The sequence below is a fragment of the Microtus pennsylvanicus genome, chromosome 11, assembly GCF_037038515.1.
Source record: "Microtus pennsylvanicus isolate mMicPen1 chromosome 11, mMicPen1.hap1, whole genome shotgun sequence".
NCBI lineage: Eukaryota > Metazoa > Chordata > Mammalia > Rodentia > Cricetidae > Microtus > Microtus pennsylvanicus.
In genome coordinates, this window is record NC_134589.1 from 91,719,919 (window position 1) to 91,729,708 (window position 9,790).

The window sequence follows — 9,790 nt, forward strand, 5'->3', positions numbered from 1 at the left end:
GCACAGCACAGTACAGTACAGCACAGCACAGCACAGTACAGTACAGCACAGTACAGCACAGTACAGCACAGCACAGCACAGCACAGCACAGCACAGCACAGCACAGTACAGTACAGTACAGCACAGCACAGCACAGTACAGCACAGTACAGTACAGTACAGCACAGCACAGCACAGCACAGTACAGTACAGTAAAGCACAGCACAGTACAGCACAGCACAGTACAGCACAGTACAGTACAGCACAGCACAGCACAGCACAGCACAGTACAGCACAGCACAGTACAGCACAGTACAGTACAGTACAGCACAGTACAGCACAGCACAGCACAGCACAGTACAGCACAGTACAGTACAGTACAGCACAGCACAGCACAGTACAGTACAGTACAGTACAGCACAGTACAGTACAGTACAGCACAGTACAGCACAGCACAGCACAGCACAGTACAGCACAGCACAGTACAGCACAGTACAGTACAGTACAGTACAGCACAGCACAGTACTGTACAGTACAGTACAGCACAGCACAGTACAGTACAGCACAGTACAGCACAGTACAGTACAGTACAGTACAGCACAGCACAGTCAGCACAGTACAGCACAGTACAGTACAGCACAGTACAGTACAGTACAGTACAGCACAGTACAGTACAGCACAGCACAGCACAGCACAGTACAGTACAGCACAGTACAGTACAGCACAGTACAGTACAGCACAGTACAGTACAGCACAGTACAGTACAGCACAGTACAGTACAGCACAGTACAGTACAGCACAGTACAGCACAGCACAGTACAGTACAGTACAGTACAGCACAGCACAGTACAGCACAGCACAGTACAGCACAGCACAGTACAGTACAGTACAGTACAGCACAGTACAGTACAGTACAGCACAGCACAGCACAGTATAGTACAGCACAGTACATTACAGTAAACCACAGCACAGTACAGTACAGCACAGCACAGTACAGCACAGCACAGCACAGCACAGTACAGCACAGTACAGCACAGCACAGTATAGTACAGCACAGTACAGTACAGTAAACCACAGCACAGTACAGTACAGCACAGCACAGTACAGCACAGCACAGTACAGCACAGTACAGCACAGCACAGCACAGCACAGTACAGTACAGTACAGCACAGTACAGCACAGCACAGTACAGCACAGTACAGCACAGTACAGTACAGCACAGTACAGTACAGTACAGTATATCACAGCACAGTACAGCACAGTACAGTACAGTACAGCACAGTACAGTACAGTACAGTGCAGCACAGCACAGCACAGTACAGCACAGCACAGCACAGCACAGCACAGCACAGTACAGTACAGCACAGTACAGCACAGCACAGTACAGTACAGCACAGCACAGCACAGTACAGCACAGCACAGTACAGTACAGCACAGTACAGTACAGCACAGCACAGCACAGCACAGTACAGCACAGTACAGCACAGTACAGTACAGTACAGTACAGCACAGTACAGTACAGTACAGCACAGCACAGTACAGTACAGCACAGTACAGCACAGTACAGTACAGTACAGCACAGCACAGTACAGTACAGTACAGTACAGTACAGCACAGCACAGCACAGTACAGCACAGTACAGTACAGCACAGTACAGTACAGTACAGTACAGCACAGTACAGTACAGTACAGCACAGCACAGCACAGTACAGTACAGTACAGCACAGCACAGCACAGTACAGCACAGTACAGTACAGCACAGTACAGTACAGTACAGGACAGCACAGTACAGCACAGTACAGTACAGTACAGCACAGCACAGCACAGTACAGTACAATACAGCACAGCACAGTACAGCACAGCACAGCACAGCACAGTACAGTACAGTACAGCACAGCACAGCACAGTACAGTACAGTACAGCACAGCACAGCACAGTACAGCACAGTACAGTACAGCACAGTACAGTACAGCACAGCACAGCACAGTACAGTACAGCACAGCACAGTACAGCACAGTACAGCACAGTACAGTACAGTATATCACAGCACAGTACAGTACAGTATAGCACAGCACAGTACAGTACAGTACAGTATAGCACAGTACAGTACAGTACAGCACAGCACAGTACAGTATAGCACAGCACAGTACAGTACAGTACAGCACAGCACAGTACAGTACAGTACAGTACAGTAAAGCACAGTACAGTACAGTACAGCACAGCACAGTACAGCACAGTATAGTACAGTATAGCACAGTACAGTACAGCACAGTACAGCACAGTACAGTACAGTACAGTGTATCACAGTACAGTACAGTACAGTATAGCGCAGCACAGTAGAGTACAGTACAGTATAGCACAGCACAGTACAGTACAGCACAGCACAGCACAGTACAGTATAGCACAGCACAGTACAGTACAGTACAGCACAGCACAGTACAGCACAGTATAGTACAGTATAGCACAGTACAGTACAGCACAGTACAGCACAGTACAGTACAGTACAATGTATCACAGCACAGTACAGTACAGTATAGCACAGCACAGTACAGTACAGTACAGTATAGCACAGTACAGTACAGTACAGCACAGCACAGCACAGTACAGTATAGCACAGCACAGTACAGTACAGTACAGCACAGCACAGTACAGCACAGTACAGTACAGTAAAGCACAGTACAGTACAGTGCAGCACAGCACAGTACAGCACAGCACAGCACAGCACAGTACAGTACAGCACAGTACAGTACAGTACAGCACAGTACAGTACAGTACAGTAAAGCACAGTACAGTACAGTACAGCAAAGCACAGTACAGCACAGTACAGTACAGTACAGCACAGCACAGTACAGTACAGCACAGCACAGCGGTGCACACTTAAGATGCTTTAAATGATCCAGGCATGGGACTTCGCACCTGTAATCCCGGTATTGGGAAGTCGAGGCAGAACGATTGCCATAAGTTTCAGGCTAGCCTGGGCTACATGGCCACAATGTTTCAAAAAATGATAAATGAATAGAATCAATTAAATAGGGGCTGGAGCTATGGCCAATTGGTTGAGGTGCTTACTGCTCTTGCAGGACACTCACAACCATCTGTAACTCCATAGGATCTGAGGACCTCTTCTGACGTCTAAACACACAACGTGTGCACATGTATGTAAGATAAAAAATATATTTTAAGTTGATTAAATACAAAATAAGATGGGTTAAGTAGTACATTATCTTTTTTTAAAATAAAGAATTTACTGGTATGTTTCCTACAATAGAAACGTATTTGCTAAACTCTCACAATGTATAAATGGATTTCGATGACCCCAGAGTGACTGGGGGCCAGGGTCATAAAGTCTATGGGAAGAATAATCTGGTGGCTCTTAGCTTTGGAGCCCTAGGACACAGCTAACTTTCCACTGGGTTCCTGAGCAGGATGGGAGAGGACTTGGGCAGGCTCAAGAGTCCCAGTCATACTCTGCAGAGCCACGTTTTTACCAAGTCCAGGGCTATCTTGGTTCTGTGCCCGCCTCTTTCTTAGTCCACCCTTTAGGTCAGGGATTCTTGTCCTTGGCTTAAAGATGTGGGACAAGAGGTTCGTTCTCCTTTGCGATGAGAATGGGCCTGAGCCTGACATAGCCGGGTGTATTCCCGCATCTCTGACTCTCTCCACTAGAGGGCAGCAACGTCCCACGGTATCGCGTCCCAAACGCCATCTAGGCCAAAGTCTCAAGCTCTGTGACATCTCCAATTCCCTGGACAAGTTCAAATTCAGATTCCCTCTCCGACATGAGGCCTCCTGGGGTTCACTGGTCTGCACACGGGTCCTCCCAGCCTGGCTTGCAGGAGCTGGCCCTTCCTTAAAGGGCGCGGCAAGTATTCATCACTAACCTGCGGCCTTGGGGGAAGTCCTTCAGACTAATTCTCTGGCTGACCAGGGTCTGCAGTCCTTGGGAAACATAACCGAGCCCTTTGATGGTGACAGTGGCCCAACCGGCCAGTGGAGACCAGGTGGCTGCTGGGTTCTAACTCTTCAAAACCAAGCTGGAAGAAAGTATTGGTACAGCCTGGTGTCCAAAGAGGAACCGAGTCCACGCCTCCCTTCTGTGGGGCTTGTTTGCGCATCTATCTGTTCAATGAAATAAATGTCTCCTCTTTGTTTGGATCCGCGATGGGCAAATAATACCGTCTCCCTCCTTGATCCACACAATTCCCCAGACCAGCTCCCAGCCCTTCCTCTTCTTCCCAGGAAGCTGCCCTGACCAAACAAAGATGGACTCAGTGATAGCAAACCTGAAGGTGAGGCTTCCTGGCCTGGCTCCGACCCAGCCCTCTGTACCCGTTCCTGGTTTCTTTCCCTGGGCTCCTGTGCTATTCTCTCCTAAGGGACATTTCCATGGAATGACCCCCCGACACACTGTATTATAAGTACATGAAGTGTCTCAAGGATGACCAAACTGGGCCACTGTGACAGCTACCAAGGCTAAGCTACTTGGCATCTCAGCGTCAGTTATGGGTCCTGTGGCAATGCCAGTCTCAGAGTTCCCTGGAGGACTAACACTGTGCTGGGTACCCTGGCCAGCCAGTGGGAGCTGGCAAGAGGAGCTATTGGAAGGGGGAGCCATGGCACAACAGAACTCAGACAACACCCAGTGGAGGGGGGAGGGTTGTAAGTGTCCTTCACGCATGGAAGTCATCATCCATCCTTGAGGAAGTCATCACAGAAGGACTTGGGCCTCTGACTCTACACATCTCTGTGCTTGGGACAAACATGGGATCCCTTGGCCTTGGGCCCTTGCTTTGCCTGGTTTGTGAACTCACCAAGTGTGACCTCTTCTCTCCTCCAGTTCTGAAGCCTTCCGATGCCCTGGCTGAGGTTCTCTAGGGCACAGCATATTGACAGGGCATGGACTGGAATGTGGGCTCAATTGTTCAGAGACCGTGGACAGGAGTTCTGTGGCCCCAGTGTCCTGGGTACACCCCCACTTTCCTCCCGTGGTGGAACCAACGTCCCACAAAATATACATATGGCTGAGTGGCATCAGGGTATAAAGGGACGAGCCGAGGGGCTCAGACCACACAGCACAGGTAAGGAAGGAGCAGCAGCCCAGCCTGGTGCAGGAGGAGAGGTCAGAGGGGAAGGGAGGATGGGTTGAGCCAGATAGAGACTGAACCATGAGGGACAGATGGAGAGGTTTGGAACACGGGGCTTCTCCAGGAGAAGCTTTAGACTCTGGGGAGCCCAGGGTAAGGTGACATCCTGGGACCTCTTGCTGAGAGCTTAGTTAGAATGCTAGCACACTGTCATTGGGGTCTCTCAGTGTGGGCATGTGGGTGAAGCCAACCCTGGCTTTTCTGAAGCCTTTTGGGACTGTGGAAAAAGAGGGTTCCGAAATGTTCCCTGTCTCAGTATAGAGCTAGAGACCTCTTACACCCCTAGTCTTTCCCTCAGAGCATCTCCCTGTGGCACTTGCATCCTCAGGTCATGCTGCTGTTGCTGACCTTGGCTGTCCTTGCTGGCCCCATCTGCGGACCTCAGGGTGAATTCTCACACTTGGTGTGCAACCCCAACTTCCCATGGTTTGATCTAGGCAAAGCGACGTCTGGAGGTGAGGGATTGACTGAGCTCTCTTAATGCCTTGACTTCTGTCTCCTTTTCTTCAGAGATACAAGGCAACCAGAGAAGAAGAGCGGGATGGAAATCCAGGCCATCCATGTCTTCCTGGGTTATGAGGACATCATGGTGGGATGGGGGCAGTGAGCAGGGTTATAGCTCCCCGGCTTCTGTAGCATGGCCTGGCTGTGCCCACCTCTTGTGGCTCATCTACTTACAAGATTCTCTCAGACCCCTATTTTGCCCAGTGTTCTCTTGGTCTTCAGCTCTGCAGTCTGGCATGAGCTAGCCCATGGTCTTCAGGGAGGCAGGTGGGGAAGGACTGGTTCAGGAGGGATCACAGAAGCTGGAAGGCCCTCTTTCAGATAGTTCTGGCAGCTTTGGGGCCTTTTGGTAGCGACAGAAATTGTTCATACGAGCGGAGAGCAATGCAGACCCCATGTGTGCAGACCCTGGTCTCCTGTTTCCTCTGGACCTTTACTCCAGCAAGGGCAGCCAGTCCCCTGGAACAGACCAGGTTTTGGCTGTTGTCACCAGTGTCTACCTCTAGGTCTTGGCCTTTCCCCTACAGCATCCTAAGGGTCTTGGGTTTCTGCTGTCAAGCTTGGCAAATTCGAGCACAGCCCTCCTAGGTTAATCAAACTGCAGATAAACAGTGAACACACTTTAAAGGTGTCTGGGCCTCTACAAATTTAGCATCTCCTCATCCTTTAAAAAGTGAATGTCAGAGGTATCGAGGAGACAGTTCAGGGAGAAAATTGCTTGCTGTGTAAATATGAGGCCCTACGTTTGGATGCCCAGCACCCACATGTGGCTTTGCTTCTTCTTCGGAGCTGTGTCTGCCTTGGTCCACGAGGGTGGAGGGAGTAGAAACAGGGAACAGGGTTTAGATGGCTGTGGGTAGGACGGAGACAGGCCCTGGGAGACAGCCGTCAGTGAACCCGCGCAACTTTGTTCCAGAGTACAGGTTGGGGAGCCTGGGGACAAACCCTTGTCAGCACAGTGTGACACGCTCCTATCTCAAGCCTTCCTCTGTGGCAGCAGGGCCCACAGCAGATCCCTGAGCACAAGTCTTCCAGCAGGAATCTGTGCCAAGGGTCAAGCTGAAGACAAATCAGGCATCCACCCAGAGACAGCCTTCAGGTAAGGTCAGTCTTCAGGCCCAGGGACATTCTCCAGGGAAGGGCAGGCAGAGAGCAGGAAATTTCGCTGGGGAGGGAAGGAGTCTCTATGTCACTGAGCTTTTGGGAAAAATTTTCTTAGCCATGATAGACTGCAACCTCTCTGATCTTCCAACACCCACATAAAATATGGGTACAGCAGGAACCCCAATGACATGGGGGCAGAGGCAGGTAGATCCTATGGGTTTGCTGGTCAGATTCTAGCCAAAATAGAAAGCCCCAGGTTCAGTGACCCTGCCTCAAAAAAGAAGGTGGGAGTAGGGGAGCTAGTGAGAAGGGCCCATGAGTAAGAGCAGTTTCTCCACTAACTTGGGACCTGAGTTGGGACACCCAGCACTTGGGTTAACAAATTTCTGAGCAGCTATGGGTGTCTGTAACCTCAGTAGGCAGGGAGATCCCGAGAGCGCTCTGGTCAGCCCAGGCACACAGCTGGATGCTCAGAGGCACATCACCCGGCAATAAGGAGGATACAGATAAAGGAAGACGCTCGGTGTCCTGCTACAATCTCCGCAGAGTCACATGCATATGTAATATGCATGTGCTCACATACATGCTCACACACATGCATGCATACACACACTTCAGTAATGCAGTGAAGGAATATTTTAATTTTGTGCTATGTTTACAATCTTCAGTTTTGTGAGACAGGGTCTCACTATGTAACCCAGACTAGCCTTAAGCTTGGAATTGTTCCATTTCATCCTCACAAGTGCTGGCGGTTACAGACAGGCAACAGAGCTACACTTCAAAAACACAAGGTTTGGAGCCTGGCTTGTGGTCCAGTCCTCTTGTGCCCCAGGAGGCTGGGACAAGAGGATCACAAATCAATACCAACTTGGCTACAGAGTCATTTCAAGATCAACCTGGAAAATAAAAAGAGGATTGAGGCCTAGCATAGTGGCTCATGCCAGCACTCAGGGGGCTGAGGCAGGAGGATTTCCACCATGAAGAAGTTCAAGCCCAATTTGGGTTTCAGAGTGAGATCCTGTTTAAAAGACAAACAGAAAGACAGATAGGTGGGTAAGTAGGTAGATAGATAGATAGATAGATAGATAGATAGATAGATAGATAGACAGACAGACAGACAAGCAGGCAGATAGATAGTATGTGTCAGGCTCTATACAACCCCCAGAACTTCAGAATAAGTAGGTGGTTGCCTGGAATGGCTCAGCGGGTCAGGGCTCGATGCCAAGCTTGGCAGTCTGAGTCGATACCTGAGCCTATGTGATGGAAAGAACTGACTTCAGGAAGTTGACCTCTGACCTCCGCAAGCATGCCATGGCACAACGTACCCCCATACAATTAACAATGTGCAAAAAATAAGTACATAGGTAAATGCTTGGGCTATGCTCACACAGAAGAATTCTGCATTGTTTATCTAAAATTCAATTGAATTGGATATCCTTCCTACATTTCATGAGGAGGCCAATTTAGGATACATCTGAGCTAGCAAGAACAACAAAACTTGGGGGTAGGAAAAGTCTAGATGGCGTGGAGAGGGGACCTCTCTCTTTGCTTGGTAGAACAGCTGCCAGGGCCCTCCAGCTCCCACTAGACAGCATCAGAAAGGGTGGATTCTGTCTTGTTGGTCCCACAGAATGGCCTGCCCACCTAGGTCAAGAACCATCTCTACTCTACTGACCTGAACAGAGAGGTCTCAGTGTAGCTGTGGCCTCATTTGGGGTGAAATGGGAAGAGCCTCCAAAGGGGAAATTATGAGCTGGACAGACCCTGCCAAAGATTCAGGCTCAGGATGGGAGTCATGGCAGAGTTGGCCACCCTGACACAGCTGCCCAACCTGAGGCCAGACTTTCTGGGAACCTAGAGGATGAGGATTGTGTTCCAGAGAAATGGAGGCAGAAAAAAATTCTGTGGGTACCGAGGTGAGGCTGACACACCAGGGCTAAACTGCTTGGTACCTCGTTGTCTTAGCTGTAAAACGGGACTGTAGTGATGCTGGCCGCGCGGAGCTGCCTGGAGAACCGAGGCTGTGTTGAGAACTCGGGCTGCTCAGCTGGCAGGAGATGCTATGAGTATTGTTTGGAAAAAACATGTGTGAAACAAATATTTTAAATGAAGACTCTGGTAAGGTCTCAGGTAACAACCCATGAAAGGAAGAGAGCTGGGGCCTATGCTGCATAGTCTCCAGGTCCAGACCTGGATCCATCCTTCTCTGGGAAGTCAGGGGCAGGACGAATCTGCTCTCCCCACGTGTGCTCAGGACTCTGCACATCTTATCTGCTTGAGGAAAATGTATTTTGTGGCTTTGGGCACCTGGTTGGCCTGGATTTATAAAAATTACCAAGTGTGACCTCATAACCCATCTTTCAGCTGTAAAACCTCACTGCACCCTGGTGAGATCCAACAGGCCGTTCCCTGCATTTGCAGAGGATAGCACGGACTCTAAGATTCATTTGTTCAAAAGCAGTGGAGGGGAACACAAATAGTGTCCCAGGATGTCTTGGATAGATCCCCACGTTCTGCAGGAAACCTTGCCAAGGGCGGGACTGTGGAGGTCCCACAGCCACTATGACTGAGTGGCATCAGGGTCTAAAGGAACGAGCCGAGGGGCTCAGACCACACAGCACAGGTAAGGAAGGAGCAGCAGCCCAGCCTGGTGCAGGAGGAGAGGTCAGAGGGGAAGGGAGGATGGGTTGAGCCAGATAGAGACTGAACCATGAGGGACAGATGGAGAGGTTTGGAACACGGGGCTTCTCCAGGAGAAGCTTTAGACTTTGGGGAGCCCAGGGTAAGGTGACATCCTGGGACCTCTTGCTGAGAGCTTAGTTAGAATGCTAGCACACTGTCATTGGGGTCTCTCAGTGTGGGCATGTGGGTGAAACTGTCTTTGGGTTCTTCTGAAACGTTTGGTGCCTATGGGAAAGAGGGTTCCCAAATGCTCCACTGTCTCAGTCTGGGTGTTGGGATCCCTTAGATCTGATGTCTTTTCCTCAGAGCCTTCTTGAAGACTTGCCATCTCCCTGTGACTTCCAAGCCCCAGGCTTGTGCCCCAAACCCTCAGGAGCC